General features: G+C 42.1%; 1 long non-coding RNA gene across 5 annotated transcripts in view; it reads right to left on the minus strand.

Moving 5' to 3' along the window:
* Gm34684 overlaps nt 1-5,013 on the minus strand; it is a 29,304-nt gene extending 24,291 nt beyond the window's left edge. Inside the window, exon 1 of one of the 5 annotated variants that reach the window (XR_876393.3) lies at nt 3,250-3,456. This is a non-coding gene — a long non-coding RNA (predicted gene, 34684). Of the gene's footprint in view, nt 1-2,517; nt 3,021-3,249; nt 3,469-4,949 lie in introns of those variants that run through there. The other 4 variants (XR_385210.2, XR_385208.2, XR_876395.1 and 1 more) reach the window with 4 other exon arrangements.
* Between the last annotated feature and the right edge of the window lie 15,079 nt (nt 5,014-20,092).

Below are 20,092 nucleotides of genomic sequence, written 5' to 3' on the forward strand. Positions count from 1 at the left end.
CTGACAGAATGTCAAGCAGTCAACGATGAAAGATGAAATTACAGGGTGGGGCTGAACAGGACACTTTATCGATGCTAGGAGGTGGAGAAACATACACACACACACATTAATATTTTTTGGCCCCCTTCCAAAATATTCAGCAATGAGAAATAGGTAAGATCAGAAAAAAAAATTTTTTTTGACACAAAGAGATTTGGGGTAACAGAAATAACCTCATCTTTTCCAACCCACCATTAAGGTCTGGGTCATCCATCTACATAAGAAATGGGAGTCTGGCTAATGAGAAATTCCCACACTGAAAGGGGGACTGAGTAAATCTCATTCAAGTTGTAATTTGAATTTAATGCCTCGTCTATAAAACAAACAAAGCATCATAAAATGTTAAATGGTACATAGTGAATCAGGAAAATGCAAAAATTTTTTTTTTAAAAGTGCCTAGCCTGCTTTATTCCAAAGAGAGTGTTCCCTGCTCAGAAGAGCTGAGCTCACCAGGGCACGGTCTCTCTTCCAGCTCAGCTTTCTCAGAACCTGCTGAGTCAGTTGGAAATATCTTTTTCTTTTCACTATTTTAATCATGTCACCAAGTACGCAGGCTTGAAAGTTGACATTGCCATGTTTCAGAGGGCTCTACCCACTCTTGGCAGACAGCCTGGGATTTCACAATAAACAACTTTATTATCCAGTGCCTCTATTTGCACAGAAAAGTCCTTTCCTTTTCGTGAGTTGGGCGATTCACACACCATTGTCTTAGTTATTCTCTGTGCAGAAAGCTGTACCTTGTGTTTAGTTGCCATGTTGTCTGGGGGTAAGAAAAAAAAATTGGGGTTTTAAAATTGTGTCTGTATGTTGGATCTCCAACTCTCCTATCTGGAACCATAAGGGGCCCTGGGGAAGACTACTTGTCGCAACACATACTGATGTGTTTTTAAAAAAAGATAAAGAGGTATAAGAATATGTTCTATAGGGGTGTGGTGCGGTATGGGGGAAGGGAGTGCCTCAGAGGGCCCATGCAGAGGCATCACTTCCCCATGAGGGACTAGTCACATGACAGTATAGTATAAAATAGAGTTTATTCAGGGCACAGGGAGGAGAGTTAAGAGGGTAGTAGAGGCAGAGAAAAGCAGAGAGGGAGAGAGTAGAGAAGTAGAGGCGGGGGGTGGGGGGGATAAAGGGAATGGGGAGCAAGGGGGAGCAAGAGAGCAAGAGGCAAGAGAGAGAGGCAAGAGAGAGAGGAAGGGGCAAGCAGCCTCTTTTATAGTGAGTCAGGCCTACATGGCTGTTGCCAGGTAACTGTGGGGTGGAGTTTAGACAGAATGCTAAATATACTGTACTGTGACCCAGCGGGTAAGCTTTGGATCCTAGGACTCAGACATCAGAGCTACCACTTTGTATACAGGCTTAAAAGGATACATTAGCATCTACTTTCAATTTACTCTGTGTGTGTGTGTGTGTGTGTGTGTGTGTGTGTGTGAGAGAGAGTATATTCATGTGTGTACACATCTACATGTCTGTTAGAGCATGTGGACACCAGAAGCTGACATCAGGTGTCTTCCTCAATTGCTCCCCATCTTGTATTTTGAAACCAGGACTCTCTCTCTCTCTCTCTCTCTCTCTCTCTCTGATTCAGTTAGACAAACTGGCCAGCAAGCCTCATGAATCCTCCTGTCTGCTTCCCCAGTGGTGGGATCACAAGTGTGAACTGTAGTTTCAATGTCCAAACCAATTAAATTAGGATTCTAAAGTCTCCCTTGATGGGTCCTATATAGAAGAAAAGAGAGGGTACATTAAAATCAGTGAATACTGTTCTCAGATGATAATCCTCCAATAAATGGTCAGAAATTATTAAACTTCTTTATTTTCAAATATGGCCTGTAAGCCAAGTATGTGTGTGTGTATGTGTGTGTGTTCATGTATGTACATGTTCATGTCTGTCTGTCTTTTTATAGGTCTGTGCCTATATGTATGCATATCTGTGTTTATGTATATATGTTTATGTGTATGTATGTGTGTGTGTGCCTGTATGTGCATCTGTCTGTGCCTGTATGTGTGTATCGATCTATGCCTACATGTGTATATGTGCCTGTGTTTGTGTCTACCTTCTGTCTGTCTATGTCTATGTATGCGTGTGTATGTGTATGTGCACAGGTGCACTTTAATAAGGCATTTTTGCACCTGAAAGATTATAATTACCTTTTATAATTATATTATAATAAAGAGTTACTGTAATTTGAAAAGCCAAAAGCACAAATAAGAATGCTTTTCCAACACTATAAAAGGATGTTTTCTTTAGGAATTTTCAACAAGGAAATGAGAACATACTGTGAGTTCTATGAGAACCTAGGAAGGTCCCCTGGAGCAGACCATGGCAGCTCCATCATGCCTTTACCCAGATCTGCCTTCTCTTGGACTGTTTACTTTCTCTGATTTATAAAGGTTTGGAGGCCATGGAGAAAGGCACCATCCTGAAAGAAAGCTGGGCATCTGGTGTCAGGTTATGTAGACAGCTGAGAAAGTTACCTAGAGAAATCTGTCTGGGTGACATACATGCAGCACACAGGAAATCTGAGTAAAGACGCCAGTGTCCTGCTTGCAAATGGACTGACAGAGCTGTTCAATAACTATAAATACAAACAGTTACAAAGACCGTCTTCAGCATTCTCAGAAGCCACTCATGGGGTCTGTGTGCTCTTTCTCATGCTCTTCCTTGGTGGCTAGGAGCCTTGGGACCTTTGGGGGCATCCTGAGAGGAACCCCTTCTCCTCCCCCTAACCCTTCAATGTTTCTGCTAAAAATCCCTCTATTTAAAGGTAAGATAATGAGCTTTTGTTCACTGGCTTGGATCAAAGACAATCTCTGAGCAGAAACAAAGGCAGCCTTAGGCTGGGAGCAGTCAGCTTCTTATTGCCTGCAAAGAAAGAAACTGTTTTGTGGCTTTCTTTTTTTCCTTTCTTCCTTTTTAATGTCTTTTCCAGCACTGGCAATTCTCATGCCCTGGAAACCCCGTCCATGGAACTCCAAAGTGTTTCTGAAAGACAAACATTCCTATTATGAGGAGAACAGAAGTTGGCTGCCATCTACAAACTGGTGAGCAATTTGGCACCAGCGGCCATCCTGTCCTGTAAGGGGAAGGAGTACAGACCCTTTGTCCCCCGGTCCTGGCGCCAACTTGAGTCCCTGACCTCCATTATGCCTCCCTTCTCTGCTTGGCCCTCCCAGCTATGCTGTCTGACTGCCGGGTAAACAGCTTACCTTCCTGCTCTCTAGACTGTGGGATGTATGCATGGCCGAGCTGCCTCCGGATCTTCTAAAGTACTGGGCGAAGAGAATGGGCCGATGCCTGAATGGGGCTGTTCTTAACTGATGTGTGGGCGGAGAGGGTGACCTTGGGAAGACAAGCAAATGTCTGCTCTAGGGAGCCAGCAGTGTGGAGACTGAGTACAGCCAGATTAACCTCATGCAACATCACCACATCGAAGCTACCAGTTCCCTGAAAATACACAAAGGGAAACTGAGGACCCAACGAAACTCTTGTCACTACTGACGTCTTCTGTATCATCACCACAGCCAGTTATGAACTTCCCTTCCTGGCCCACTAGAAACCCGAACACCTGGAGCCCTGATGGGTGACTTTTTAGAAATGCTCATAGATCAGGCTGGAACTCTGTAGGAGGAGTGGCTTAAAATGTGCTTTTCTGAGTGCATTCCCCTCTCCCGAGTCACTGAGAAGGGCTTTAAGAGGGTCCTTAACACTACTAGAAAAGGACAGGCACTATTTCATCCCAGACACTGCACAGAGAGTAACAGCCCACTACTGCCCAACAATGGATGTAAAGCCTCTTCAGAGACCCTCCTCCCCTTGCCCTTCCTTTATGATGGACCTGGGCTGTAGCTGTAGATACCCTGCCTTGTCCCATGCATGGCCGTCCTGGAAAGACCAGCTACCATTCTGTGCTCTGCCCAAGCCCTTACAGGCTGCCCCTCCCCTAACACCAGCTGCTCCTTCTACCAGAAGCTAGGCTTCCTCCTAACCTGGTTCTTATCCTGTTTGCCATATGCATGGGGAGAACACCGCACACACTGCTTCCTATACACGTATATAAGGTGAACTCGGTAGGATGCTCTACATCCTCCTTAGTGTTATAAACTTCATGAGAAAAAGTTCAACCCTGCCCCTCCCTCCTTGGTGCCCATTACATGAGTCACACGGAGTCAGTGACAAGTAAGACTTCTGCCAGTGCATGACACTGAGATAAATATTTAAAGGGAAGTTATAATTATAGGTAGAATTAAAAGAAAATAGTGTCAGGGTCTCTGAGTGAGGAGTCAGCCACATTTCTGGGCTTTTACTACACAAGCCCTGCCTGCTCTGGCTCAGATCTTCTGTTATCTAAACTAGAAGACTATTGATACAATTTAACCAAAGAATGTGTCCTCCTCAATGCCACTCACAAAGACATACTTATTCGATCTGCTGAACAGCAGCAGGAACCAACTGCCTGAGACCTCAGGAGGAAGCTTGCCCAGGTGAGGGTCAGCCAGGAGCCCCTCCCATGCTGACCCCTGTCATCTTCTCAGAGTGTCTGTGTGCCCTAGCACACCTGCGTGGTACCCAGATGGACGATGCAGCTGTTCATGCCATTTTAGCTTTCTCAGTTCTGACCTGATCCCTGGATTCAGAGAGTTAAAACTAGCAAAATCTCCCAAGCCACTAGTATCTGAACTTTCTGAGACTGTACAGAGCACTCACAAACTTCAGTGTCATTTCTTCTCAGAGCCAAAAACAAAAACAAAAACAAAAGACTTCGCTCTCTACAACCTCATATTTGTGCAAAGATCAGGAGAACCTCAGGAGTAATCCAACTTAGTAAAGAAAGACTCCGACACACAAAGTGATCCAAGTGATTGGGTGAAAGAGCAGCCTAGAAACATACAGGATGCAAAATGCTTACCTCTTCAGCACGGTTCTGGGTTGACGGGCTGCCCTCCTGGAAAACAAATGTGTTTGGATCCTGTACAAGGAGATCAGTTTGTGACAGATCTCAAATCTAATTGGAAAAGGCAAACAATAAAACTTACAGAGATTCTCATAGTCTTGAAGTAAAATAAATATGTAAAAGGTACATAAATATGTACTAATAAGAAAAGAAAAATAAGGGAGTTGAGTCATAGTACTATTTAAAATTAAGGAGGCTCTTCTGGTCAAAGGAGGCCATTTAAATGGTAACAAGACAATTCATGGCTTAGTGTTTGGAGCTCTGATTCATAACACATGTTTGAAATGAAGCATGTATCCATAATATGTAAATAACTCCTAGAAATCAATTTTTTAAAAGCACACATAATCCGATTTTTTAAGAATATACTCAATAGTCACTTCTCAAAATAAAACACACAGCATACAAATACCCTATGGAAAAGCGCTCAACTTTAACAGTCAGCATTTAAATTCTACTTAAAAGCCATAGTGTGACACCACTGCATACCTATCAGGGGTGGTGAGGAAGTGGAGTGACAGGAATTCTGCACAGAGCCAGTTAGACAGTCATTTCTTGCATCATGCTCTCCCTGACAACTCTGCTGTTACACTTCTACTCCTTGAGTGCAGAGGCTCACGGTCACACTCTTGTTACCCCACAAAATAAGCTACCGGCCAGCAGCCATAGAGTCGGGTAAAAACTGTGAAGTGAACACCTATACCAAGATGCAGAGTCAAGGAATGAAAACAAACACTAAGCTGTAGAAGGAAGCCTCACTACAGCGCACACACAGAGCCACACCAGAAAGCACTCCATCAAGGGAATGAAGCGACAGAATGGAGCGGAAGCATTAGCGGTCCTCCGTGGGCAAATGGCAAACCCTGCACTGTGGGCTGAGAAGCTCCCACGGGACAGTTTGCCAGCAGCTTTGTCATACAGACTGGTTAAGTTTTAGAATGTCGCCAGTCTGCGCAATTTGTGCACACAAGCTCTCGTGGTTTGGATGAGAAATGTTCCCCCATAGGCTCAAGTAATTGAACAGGATTCCCAGTCAATGGAGCTGTCTGGGGAGCATTTGGAACCTTTAAGAGGTGGAGCCTTGCTGGAGAAAGAACCACACTAGGGGTGGGCTTTCAGAGTTTATAGCCCCGCCCCGTTTCCAGTTTCTCCTTCTCTCCCCCTGTGCTCCCTACTCCCTACTTGGCTTTATCTTGGTAGTTGAAGGTGTGATCTGTCAGCTCCCTCAGCTTCCTGCTCTAGCTGCTTGCTGCCATGCCGCCCCCACCATGATTCTCTTCAGTCTGGATCTATACACTAAAACAAACTTTTCTTCCATAACTCACTTTGGTTGCAGGTTTTATTACAGCAACATAAAGAAACTCTAAACAGATGTTTTTAGCAGTGAGATGTGCCTGTTAGGAAAAAACGGTAAAGGGAAAGAAAAACCTACTGGCTGAGCTCATGTCTTTTTTTAGTGTGTCTATAAGCATGCTTCCATGTATTCCCGAACTTAACACAATGTAAACCAAGAAGTGAATTTTAACAATGTTTCCACTTAAGTCTAACCTGTGTCAGAATGATTGGAGTCCTTCTGTCTTGAAGTGTTTCCTGGTGGATCAATGTTTTCTCCTCTAGACGTGGCTGCTATCTCTCTTGTTATCTACTGGCCCTTCAAAGGGAAAGACACCCTCCCCTATTCTTCCTTGGCTTCTCCATTCTTGTGTTTTGGATTTTTATAATTTCAGTTGGTTACCTGAGGTTTTCTTCTGAAATGTGTTGGGGAGTGACAGTTGTATCATGTATATCAGGCACCTTGTGTATCTGAGGAGACGCTTCCTATGGTCTTCCCATGAGATGAAAAGCCATTATTTCATAGTCTTCCATCCCCACTCTGTGGGACAGCCTTGAATTCCTCTAGCCCTTCCAGCACCGAAGTGTGGCTAGCCTCTGTATTCTCCCTGTGGAGGGAGATGTCTGTCTTCTTCCTGAATGGCTATAACTTCTTTCTTCATCCCGTGAGTCATAGCAGGTTCTGAGAGAGGAAGACATACAGCTCTCTATGGTTCTAGTGTGTTTCGTGTGTGTGGTGTTCTCTGCAGTGCTTCCTTGGCCCTTGTTTGCATAGGAATCCCCTTTCTGGTTTGAGAGCTTTAATCACCCTCCTTAGACACCCACTGTTGTTCCCAAGTCAACTTTGCTCTTACTTGCCTTTTCTTTGGATCCAAATTCATATGTACCTGTAGTGGCTATTCCTGGTTGTCAACTTGACAATATTTGGAATGAACTACAATCCGGAATTGGAAGGCTCACCAGTGACCCTTATCTGGAGGCTTGGAGATCCTTATCTGGATCTTGGTTTGAAGATCTTGAGCCATATTGGCTATGGATTCCAGAAGATTGAATCTCCGAGTTTAAGGAACACACCTTTAATCTGGGCTACGCCTTTCATCTGGGATTAAAGGTGTGGTGGAACACACCTTTAATCTGGGCTACACCTTCTGCTGGAGACAATATAAGGACATTGGAAGAAGGGAGTCGAGCTCTTGCTCTTGCTCCTTCGCCTGCTTGCTGCGTGAGACTGAGTAACTGCTAGATCCTTGGACTTCCATTCACAGCTGCGACTGAACCATTGTTGGGAATTGGGCTGCCGACTGTAAGTCATCAATAAATTCCTTTACTATTTAGAAATTATCCATAAGTTCTGTGACTCTAGAGAACCCTGACTAATACAGAAGTTGGTACCAGGAGTGGTTCTAGAGTAACAGAAGTACAAGGATGAATCTTTTAAAATTCTGGAATTGGCTTGTTGATCCACCAGCACTTTCAACTATTGAAACCTCTCCAGATTCTCTCCCTCCTGGGAGCTCAGAGAATTTTGAAGACCCATGGTTGAAACTATATTCCGAACTTAAAGAAGCTAATGCCCTTGATTTTCTTAATGAATTAGGTGATTCAGTGCACAAAGCTTTCTACAAGATGGGGAAAAAATCGAAAAATGATTTTACTGGCTGGCTGCTCTTAGTATCTGTGGAAAAAATGATGAATGAAAGGAAGGAGTTGTGTGATAAAATCGAAAGGCTCCAGACACAAGTAAACGATCTAAAAGTTGCTAAGTGTGTCCTTGAGGAGAATCTTCTCTCTTGTAGCAATAGAGCTCAAGTTGCAGAAAATCAAACAGAAACTCTCATTGTAAGGTTGGCTGAACTACAGCGAAAATTCAAGTCTCAGCCTCAGAGTGTGTCGACAGTTAAAGTAAGGGCTCTAATTGGCAAAGAATGGGATCCTACAACATGGGATGGGGATGTGTGGGAAGACCATGTTGAAGCTGAGAATTTTGAATCCTCAGATTCTCAAGGGTTTTCCCCACCTGAGGAAGTAGTACCCTCAGCCCCACCTCTTGAAATAATGCCTTCCCCACATGAGGAAATTAATTTTGCAGAGTCTGCTCACGGCCCACCAATAGTTTCTTCTAGACCTGTAACCAGACTCAAAGCAAAACAGGCTCCTAGAGGGGAGGTAGAAAGTGTAGTCCATGAGGAAATTCGCTACACTACTAAGGAGCTTAATGAGTTTGCTAATTCATTCAAGCAGAAACCTGGTGAATATGTGTGGGAATGGATTTTAAGGGTGTGGGATAAGGGTGGAAGGAACATAAAACTAGAGCAGGCTGAGTTTATTGACATGGGTCCTCTGAGTAGAGATTCTAGGTTTAATACGGAAGCTCGCATAGTTAAAAAAGGTGTCAAAAGTTTGTTTGAATGGTTGGCTGAGGTGTCTGTGGCTGATAGAGATGCTGTTTGGAGCCTCTGGCAGGCCCCTGTAGGTGAATCACAGAAAAGGCCTTTGGGATTTTGGAGCAAAGCTCTACCATCATCTGCAGACAACTATTCTCCCTTTGAAAAACAGCTCTTGGCCTGCTATTGGGCCTTAGTGGAAACTGAACGTCTGACAATAGGACACCAAGTCACTATGCGACCTGAACTACCCATCATGAGCTGGGTACTATCAGACCCTGCAAGTCATAAAGTGGGACGTGCACAGCAGCAGTCTATTATCAAATGGAAGTGGTATATACGTGATCGGGCCAGAGCAGGTCCTGAAGGCACAAGCAAGTTACATGAAGAAGTTGCTCAAATGCCTATGGTTTCTACTCCTGTTACAATGCCATCTGCTGCCAAGCATGCACCTATAGCCTCATGGGGTGTTCCCTATGATCAACTGACTGAAGAGGAGAAGACTAGAGCCTGGTTTACTGATGGCTCTGCACGTTATGCAGGCACCACCCAGAAGTGGACAGCTGCAGCATTACAACCCCTTTCTGGGACAACCTTGAAAGACACAGGTGAAGGGAAATCTTCACAGTGGGCAGAACTTCGGGCAGTACACATGGTATTACAGTTTGTTTGCAAGAAGAAATGGCCAGATGTACGATTATACACTGACTCATGGGCTGTAGCCAATGGATTGGCTGGATGGTCAGGGACTTGGAAAGATCACAATTGGAAAATTGGTGAGAAAGACATCTGGGGAAGAAGTATGTGGATAGATCTCTCCAAATGGGCAAAGGATGTGAAGATATTTGTGTCCCATGTAAATGCTCACCAAAAGGTGACTTCAGCTGAGGAGGAGTTCAATAATCAAGTGGATAAGATGACCCGTTCTGTGGACAATCAGCCTCTCTCCCCAGCCATCCCTGTCATTGCTCAATGGGCACATGAACAAAGTGGCCATGGTGGTCGAGATGGAGGTTATGCTTGGGCTCAGCAACATGGGCTTCCACTCACCAAGGCTGACCTGGCTACAGCTGCTGCTGATTGCCAGATCTGCCAACAGCAGAAACCAACACTGAGCCCCAGATATGGCACCATTCCTCGAGGTGACCAGCCAGCAACCTGGTGGCAGGTTGACTACATTGGACCACTTCCTTCGTGGAAAGGACAGCGTTTTGTTCTTACTGGAGTAGATACTTATTCTGGTTATGGATTTGCCTTTCCTGCACGTAATGCCTCTGCTAAAACCACCATTCACGGATTGACAGAATGCCTCATCTATCGTCATGGTATTCCACACAGTATTGCTTCTGACCAAGGAACTCATTTCACAGCCAGAGAAGTTTGACAGTGGGCCCACGATCATGGAATACACTGGTCTTACCACATTCCCCATCATCCTGAAGCAGCTGGGCTGATAGAAAGATGGAATGGCCTTTTGAAGACGCAGTTACAGCGCCAATTAGGTGGTAACAGCTTGGAAGGCTGGGGCAGAGTTCTTCAGAAGGCAGTATATGCTTTGAATCAGCGCTCGATATATGGTACAGTTTCACCCATAGCCAGGATTCATGGGTCCAGGAATCAAGGGGTGGAAAAAGGAATAGTTCCACTTACTATCACTCCTAGTGACCCTCTAGGAAAATTTTTGCTTCCTGTCCCCATAACTCTAGGTTCTGCTGGCCTAGAAGTTTTGGCTCCAGAGAGGGGAGTCCTCCTACCAGGAGCTACAACAAACATTCCATTGAACTGGAAGCTCAGACTTCCCCCTGGTCATTTTGGGCTTCTAATGCCCTTAAACCAACAGGCTAAAAAAGGAATAACAGTGTTAGGAGGGGTGATAGATCCAGATTACCATGGAGAAATTGGATTACCTCTTCACAATGGTGGTAAGCAAGATTATGTCTGGAGTGTAGGAGATCCCTTAGGGCGCCTCTTAGTACTACCATGTCCTGTGATTAAAGTCAATGGGAAACTACAACAGCCTAATCCAAGCAGGATGACAAAGAACGCAGATCCATCAGGAATGAAGGTATGGGTCAATCCTCCAGGAAAAGAGCCAAGACCTGCTGAGGTGCTGGCTGAAGGAGAAGGAAATACAGAATGGGTAGTAGAGGAAGGTAGTTATAAATACCAATTAAGGCCACGTAACCAGTTGCAGAAACGAGGATTATAAAGTAATATGAATGCCCATTGTAAATTTACTAATGCGTTTGCGATTGTACGAGGGATAGTTATATCGTGTTAGGCGTATTTACAACCTTGTTATTGTTTCATGTGAACATGAGATATTATTTGTGTCAAGTTGACAAGGGGTGGATTGTAGTGGCTATTCCTGGTTGTCAACTTGACAATATTTGGAATGAACTACAATCCGGAATTGGAAGGCTCACCAGTGACCCTTATCTGGAGGCTTGGAGATCCTTATCTGGATCTTGGTTTGAAGATCTTGAGCCATATTGGCTATGGATTCCAGAAGATTGAATCTCCGAGTTTAAGGAACACACCTTTAATCTGGGCTACGCCTTTCATCTGGGATTAAAGGTGTGGTGGAACACACCTTTAATCTGGGCTACACCTTCTGCTGGAGACAATATAAGGACATTGGAAGAAGGGAGTCGAGCTCTTGCTCTTGCTCCTTCGCCTGCTTGCTGCGTGAGACTGAGTAACTGCTAGATCCTTGGACTTCCATTCACAGCTGCGACTGAACCATTGTTGGGAATTGGGCTGCCGACTGTAAGTCATCAATAAATTCCTTTACTATTTAGAAATTATCCATAAGTTCTGTGACTCTAGAGAACCCTGACTAATACAGTACCCATCTCCCATCTGCCCCTTTCATCACAGGTATCAAACTCAGCACCTAGTGTTGTGGGATACCTGCACACTAAACTTATGGGGTCTAACTCACAGAGAACAGCTCTCCTTGTGGCATCAACATGCTATCATCCCAGAGTCTCCCTGAAGGTGAAACTCCTGAGGAACAAGACCAAGATCTTTAGTGGAGAATAGGCAGGGGACATTGCCCTCCTGAGCTTGGATAGTAGGGGCTCTAGGCAGGGGCAGGGTATCAGTTAGTTTGACATGCGTGGTTTGAAGTCTGAACACTCACCACTGATTTCTAGGACCTTGGAAACAAGTCATCTGTACTGACTGGTTTTGTGTGTCAACATGACATAAGCTGGAGTTATCACAGAGAACAAGCTTCAGTTGAGGAAATGCCTCGATGAGATCCAGCTGTGGGGCATTTTCTCAGTTAGTGATCAAGGTTGGAGGACCCAATGTGGGTGGTGCTATCCCTGGGTTGGTAGTCTTAGGTTCTATAAGAGAGCAGGCTGAGCAAGCCAGGGGAAGCAAGCCAATAAGTAACATCCCTCTATAGCCTCTGCATCAGCTCCTGCTCCCTGACCTGCTTGAGTTCCAGTCCTGACTTCTTTCAGTGATGAACAGCAATGTGGAAATGTAAGCTGAATAAACCCTTTCCTTCCCAGTTTGCTTCTTGGTCATGATGTTTTGTGCAGGAATAGAAACTCTGCCTAAGACATCAGCTTTCTACACAAATGGAAGTAATAGTTAGATTTCTATTGGCAGTACTGTTGAATATTGCATGTTCATTTAAGACAACTATTTAGCTGTCTTCAGACATTTTCAAAGGGATGACAAGACCTGCAAAAGTTTCCAGGCTTGAGACACCATGGTAAATCATTAAAATCAGGTATTTGGGGCAGAAACAGGGGACCAAATAAAAGCAACATCAGGTGTCAAGGCAGTGCCTGACACCTCAGGCACCCACCAAGTGGCAGAATTTCTTTTAAGTCCTAATGCACAGAAAAATCAAAACATCTTATTATTTAACATGAAATTTCTAGGGATGTTATCTCTGTGACATTTTATAAAACTTTAACAGAGCTGTGTGGAATCTTATTTTTGCATAAGCAAGAGCCAAACACAACAGCATTTGAAATTAAAATGCTTTATCAGGGAAAAACCCAAATAAAATAAAATAATGTAGATAACAGAAAACGTTGAGCTGACTTGAGCAGAGGTAGATAAACTGATTTCAATCATAGAGCGTTTGGAAAGCTTAAGACTTTCCATGAATTTATTGTGCCAGGATTCGGACCAATTAAGTGTAATAGAAATATGAGCTAATTCTGCTTTGGAATAAAATCCTTGCTAAAGACACATGAAGAAGCACTGAACAATATTGTAACATTAATAGGTTTTATGAGAGCTTGTATTTTAACATGAAGTTTTATATGATGTAACTTAATTTTTCCTCAGTAGATGAATTCCATAATAATGTCACATGCCCTTGGAGTGAGCTATTTGGAAAGTGTCCCTTTTAGTGATTTGTGAGACCTTAGAATAGTATTATTCAACTTAGAATTGAATGTAATTATTCATTCATGGTTTAAGACCTGCTATGGTGAAAAATTATAATTAACTTGGGTTGAAGTCTATATTGTTTTAAAGTTATTCTTGGGATGTGAATTCAGAATATCAATTTTTCAATGTGGTTCTTGCTAAGTGCCCTTTAAAGGACGGAGCAATTAAGAACGGTCCAAGCAAGGCTGATGACTTGAGGGAGGCAGGGATACTTCCAGAGGATCCCAGGGCACAGAGTTAAGAGGTTTTCAAGTCAAGGTAAAACTTCCTGCAATTAAGGCTGTGGGGAGACTGAGTGATGGGTCGTTCTGGCACCCAGAGTGAGATTTTACATGTAGAAATAAAAACATATTCATTTATCTTGGATTTTTCTATCCAAGAATGTATCATTTAGCATTTATTTCTAATTGTATTTTTATGCAATGCCTTTATGGGAACAGAACATAAGCATGATGTATATGTGCTTATATATACATACATATGATTATATAATATATGATTATACATATGATTATATATACATTTATGATTATATACAGCAAAATATTGTGCTAGAAAAGCTGAGAAATGAAGATGAATTTGTGGCAGCTGAGAGAAATGATAAAATTGTGAGCACCATTGAAACTGAATCTAATGTTATTTCCAAAATGTTTCCAAATGAAAGCAGTTCTATACTTTTCAAAAATGAGTGTGCATCACTTCTAACTGGGAAGTGGTATAGTACTCTTACAGCCTACAGCCCCTCATCTCGGGGTATGACTTCCCTGCCCTTCACCCCTGCCTTCCTCTGCGGAAGCTTAGGCTGTGGGCAGCTGCTGCTTTCCTTCTCAGTTTGTGTCTGGTACGATTTTCAAGCCAGGTCGGATGAGTCTTAGCATTCAGAGCTAAGAACTCCACAAAATGCTCCAGACATTATCTCATCTCTTCCTTCAGCTTCACTACTACTTGGTATTATTTGTGTACATCCATGCATGCATACATTCACATGGATTCCAGAGGACAGCCTCAGCCCTCATCCATGCTGTCTGTTGAGATGGTGTCTTGCGTGGGACTGAAGCTCTCTGGTTAGGATAGACTGGGCAGATGGTGAGTTCCTGCGATCTTCCTGTCTCTGACACCACAGCACTGGGATTACAATGTGCACCACTGTCCATGTTTTTTACCTGGATTAAGTGTACAGCTCAAGTCCTCACACACACAGGGCTGAGCTTGCTCCCACACTAAGGCAAGATGCTTTTTAGTAGCAATAATTTCTCAACTTCCAAGCGTTGCCCACTCTATCTGCAATTGACCCCTGCTGCTCCACAAGGGCACAAAAGTGATTATTCTTTGTGAGCTGTACCACATGCCTACACTTCCTCTAAGTCATCAAGAGATGACATTTTTCCTTGATAGCCTAAGTCCAGTGAGAAAAATGGTTCTTTGTCTCTAAAATTTGACTCTTGTGACTAATTTTCCATCGTTGCCTATGACTTGAAACAAAATTCAGAAGTTCTTTTTCTATGGCATTAAGTACCAACTTCCAGCAGGAACCGCTAGGTTTATAACACCTCAATGTGTTGCTGGATCATCTGTCAGAAAATAGCTTTGACTTCAATAAAATTACTTTTCTTATCTGTAAGCTCCTAGGAAGCTTGACTAAAGTGGGGGCTGTGGCTGCTTTTGCCAATAATGGAGATGTTTGCAGTTTGTCTCCAAATCACCCACATATCAAACATCCTAGCCCATCTGGTCTCTGAACTCTTCACATGCATGAGGTGTATACATTAAGCTATGCTTGCACCAGTTATTAAGCTATGATGAGAGAGGCTCCCACCTCCTTACCGTTGACAAAACACTTTACTAACCCTGATGCTTACATCTTAGCAACTCGGTACTTCAAAAGTCTTATGTGTGAAGTGGACATAAAGCCGTTATTCACTTAGTCAAGTGTTTGGAAGGATCATGCGGGTGATGTGTTTATTGTAGCAAATCCTGAGAAACCTCCTGCCATCAACATTGTTAAGAGTACCATTTCTGCCATGTACGTATTTTCTATGCCAAGAGGCGGTAAACTTGTCTTGTCAATTATAAGTTGGCATATAATGAATTAGAATTGTGGTAGACAATGTAAGCAGGTTGATTGCAACATTGGAGTAGTTAAGTATCAAATTTCATGTAGCTTTTAAATTTCCACAACAGCTTTTCTTTGCATTTTCTTTAGGGACTAGGAAAGGATGTCCAAGCCGAAATAAGTTAAAGAACCCCTGATTTTAACATTTGATAGAACCAATGATTAGAGAAATAATTGTTTCTATTTTAGAAGTCTGGTAACTGTTTCTTTGACCTTCCATGATTACTGTGACTTCTGCCTTGTATTCCTTCCTGGATCAGACCCAGAAATGTCTCAAAAAGAATCCATGATGACCTAAAGCAGATAGGAGATTTCCAATTCTGTGTAACCTCATTTGAGATTCCCCAAAGGTCATTTCCAATCACTTTACACAATAAGCCCAAGCATTGCTGTGCTTCCCATCATCCATACAGTAAACGTCTCTGGGCTGAGCTTCAATGTGTAGCTGTTGGTGACTGGCGAGCTGCACTAAGATCTCGAATTTGGCAGAAACAGGCAGAGCACTGTGAGCTGGACCAATCCAACCTCAAATGTCATCATGGGAACACTACCTTTCATTTGGCTTGATTTGATTTTCTGTTACTGATGCCCATGAAAGAATAAAGGGCTAAGAGTCTGCTCCTGTGAGAGGGGAGATGGCAGAAGACTGGAGGTTGTAAGGCATCCACCAGCTTAGGAGGTAGCACACCAATGATGCCTTCTCAGATGCGCTAGGACAGAAATTCTGAAACTCACAGAAGGAGTTTTATGCCTTGCTGTGGTTGAAGATAAAGAATATGTAAGAGTATAGCCAAGAAGTTTCAGCTGTGTGTGGTGGTTAAGAATAGGAATTCCAGAGTGCTGAGGGTGAGTCCTACAGCAGACAGCTCCCAGTACCTCCATTTCTTCCTCCGTGTGAAATGGCAACGTGGTATTATCACACTCAATTGACTTGTTATTCCTTGAACGATATTAAAGTGGCACACGAAGGGCCTTACCTTCATAGTGACTAAGACAGCCAGCAAACAGAGCTGCCAGCCAAAGCGACGCCATTCAAATCACCAACCCCATGCATGCCACCGAAATTTCTGTACAGGTATCTCATAAAAAGCCAGTTCACTCTGAAAAAAGCATTGGCCATACTCACAGGACATCACCATAGCCTGTGCCTGTGCACAGGTCATTGCTAAATGCCTTGGATAGCCGATTGCTATCCAAGATGTACACTTTAATGAGCAAACCCAGAATCAACCCATGTATACGGAACTGACAACTGGTCATGATGGAGCTTCAAATGTCTAAATGGTCCATGTTCCTGTAAATATTCAGGTTATTTTAATTGTTTTTAAATTCCATTTTCGGGAGGGGGTGGGGGACTTTTGAGATAGCATTGGAAATGTAATTGAAGAAAATACGTAATAAAAAAAAGAAAAATAGAAAAAAATTTTTTAAAAAAATTCCATTTTCATTGTTTTTCTTAGAAACCATTTTGTTGGATAGAAATCTAGCCATTTAATTTTAGATGGTATTTCAAAACATATCATTTTAAAAATTGAAATCTTGTAGGTATGGACATAATATAGACTTTTATACATTGATATTAATATCCAGAAATATTGACTCCTTTTATTAACTCTAATAAGTGACCTTCATTGTTGGGCTTATTTTCTTGCCTGAGATTCATGGGATACTTTCCATAGAGCTGGGATTATGGCATGCTCTGTGGAAGACTTTCACTTACACATTCAGCTTGATCCTTGCATTCAGAATTATATTTTAAAATCATTTATTTCAGTCTTGCTCAGTTATATTACCCTAGGAATTTATGTCACATAAATTGTCAAGTTTGTGGAAATTTGAGGCAGAACTCTGGATGAACGCTTCTTGTTGGGTTGTCAAAGTTCCTGCTTAGCTAGCTATATCCCAGGACCCCTAAGGAATGGTGCCACCCAGAGTGGCATTCCATACAGGTACATCCACAGGCCAATCTGATCTGGGCAATCCCTTACTTGAGACCCCTCCCAAGTAACTCTAGGCTATCTCAAGTTGACAGGCAAAAGTGATTAGCACAGAGAAATAAACATAAAATAAACAAGTAGCAATAATGTGCATTTTGCTTTGGAAAATTACTGTGACTTCTTTGTGGATTTATAGGTTTCTTTTTCCAGACAGGCTTCTGGATATGCTTGTGGAAAACTCTCTCAAATAAGTTAATTGTGATGAGAAGAGCTGGCTTGCCTACTGTGGGTGACCCCATTCCCTAGGTTAGGATCCTGAACTATATTAAAAAGAGAATGTGAGCTGTGTACATTTACTCCTTTCTCTGATCCCAGAACTGCAGCAGGTACAATAGTAGCAACTGATTTAAGCTCCTACCACCTTGATTCCTAGCCATGGTTAACCACACCCTTGAATTATGAGTTCAATTGTGAACCAACACAAAGAAAACTTTTACCCTTAAGCAGCTATTATTATGACATTTTGTCACAACAGTGGAAAAGAAACCAATACAGAGTGGGGGTTATCTATCCCTATTTTACATATATTTTTAAAAATATATTAGTGTAAGAAACCTGGATCACTAGAAGAGAAAAATATCAGGTCTACATGAAAATATTGGTAATTGCATATCTATTTTGGAAAATCGTAATTTTATATTAAGATTTCTGCAACGCTAAAGTTTAACAGAAGCATGCCAAGTGTGTGTGGTGCTCCAGAGCCTGGTCTCCTGTGCTTAATTCTTTTCCCCATATAAATAGTTTTTATAGTTTTACATTCATTAAATAAGCTTTATTTCTTTAAGTCTGTAATGCACGTCACAAAAGATATTGCTTTCAGGATATAAACATACATAATGCTGAGCAAAATTCCCAAGAGGTAGTTAAGTAAACAAAAAACCTTCATAGGGAATATCCCAAGAATCAGTGAGTGTTAAATAAATTGAGAGATTGGGACTTAAAACATCCATTAGCTACAAAGCAACTAATTTTTTTTTTAGAAATTGTGACTATTTTAAAGAGTGTAACATTTAGTTAAAAGTAAACACATTTTAAAATAAAGACAGAGCAAATTCAATATTTAAGACTGGTGTTACAAATAATATTCCGCCATTTCCCCTAACACACAACCCAGAGGCTGAGAAAGTAAGTGGAAGAGACTGGCTCCTTATAAGAATGCCCAGAAAGACCATAATTAATGAGCACAGCATGAAGCAATATGTGGCTAATTTCCAATTGCTGCGGTAGGTATTGCGGTTGCACCAGACATTTCCTGCCAGTAAACAGCAGCCACCCTTTCACCATTCCTTCTCACACAATCTCTCCTGAATGGTGGCCTGCACACAAGTGCAGGAGACTTAATTAAAACTACAGATCGTAATAACTGTTAGTTAAAATACTATTGGAATTAAACCCATGAATTCCCTGAGCGTGCTCATTTTAATTCACATAAGCAATTACTAATCACAAGCCCGATACAGTCACACCCAGCAATACTTGTAGGGTTTGTCATGGCTGCTCCTGCCAGCCATAGATGGTCTAGTTCCTGTGATGAAGGATGGAGGAGATGAACCCAGCAGTGTTATGGACTGTCCAAATGCACAACACATGAGCAACCATCTGTACAGGTGGCATCACTCAACTGGAAGGTAAGACAGAGAGCGGTACCCAGAATGCAGAGAAAGAAATAGGACTCAAGCAAGAGTTAACACTGTCTAACGCCACTGGCCAGAAGTATAATGTGAAGACAGATGTAATCCAAATTTTTATTAACCACATTAGAAATTTAAAATAAAATTAATTACAAAATGTATACTTGGCTCAATACATTAAAATGCTACCATGTCTCTATAGAACCAGTATAAAGCCAATAATATGTTTAATTTTATATAGTTTCTATAATTACCTCACTTTCACTCACATGGTGGTCACATGTCACCAAGGTTGACCAACTAGAGAACATGTATGTAATGACACACTCAGTTTCACTTAGATATTATAGACATCTGTAGATTAAAGACTTGGGAAAAAAGTCTCTATGTCCAAGGAACACAGCACATTAATGACCCTTTTATTTACAATCAGAGCAAGCATCCTCATTTTCTGAATGCAAAACTGGAACACATAAGGCTACAAAAATAAAAAAAGCACAGAAAACAATTCTATACATTGTTGATAATACAGTTAATAAATACATACATACTTTTTAAATATAGATGAATATGAAGACTACACAGGAATGTTCAAGTAGCTGCTAGGCCAAGATCATAAAATATTATTTGTTATAATTTTTGAAAGAAGTTCTTTCAAAAGAACCCATGTTGTATTTCCCAGTTTTACTGTTATGAGTCTTCCATTTGACTCCAAGCAGCAAAGCTTAATGTAAATGATGCTTTTTTCTCCCCTCCTGAGAAAACATCTCAGAACATAACATGAAACAAAATACCATAAAGCTTACATGGAGTTTTGTGCTTTAAATATAAAAATTACAAAGCATTTCAAAGAAAGAATCTACACATTCTATTCATTCTGTTAATTAAACTGTGAATTTTTCTCAGCAGGAACTAAGAAGAAATCGTGTCATACAATCACACTGTGGCATTACAATGCTATGCCAGACTGCTAGCACATGGCACAGGCCTGGGTCTCACCTCAGGCACCATGACCACGGCAACTCTTATAAGGACAACATTTAATTGGGGCTGGCTTACAGGTTCACAGGTTCAGTCCATTATCATCATGGTGGGAGTATGGCGGCATCCAGGCAGACATGGTGCAGGAGGAGCTGAAAGTTCCACATCTTGTTCCAAAGGCAAACAGGAGAAGACTGGAAGCTAGAATGAGGGTCTTAAAGCCCATGCCCACAATAAC

Source organism: Mus musculus, chromosome 17 (assembly GCF_000001635.26).
Source record: "Mus musculus strain C57BL/6J chromosome 17, GRCm38.p6 C57BL/6J".
Classification (NCBI taxonomy): Eukaryota; Metazoa; Chordata; class Mammalia; order Rodentia; family Muridae; genus Mus; species Mus musculus.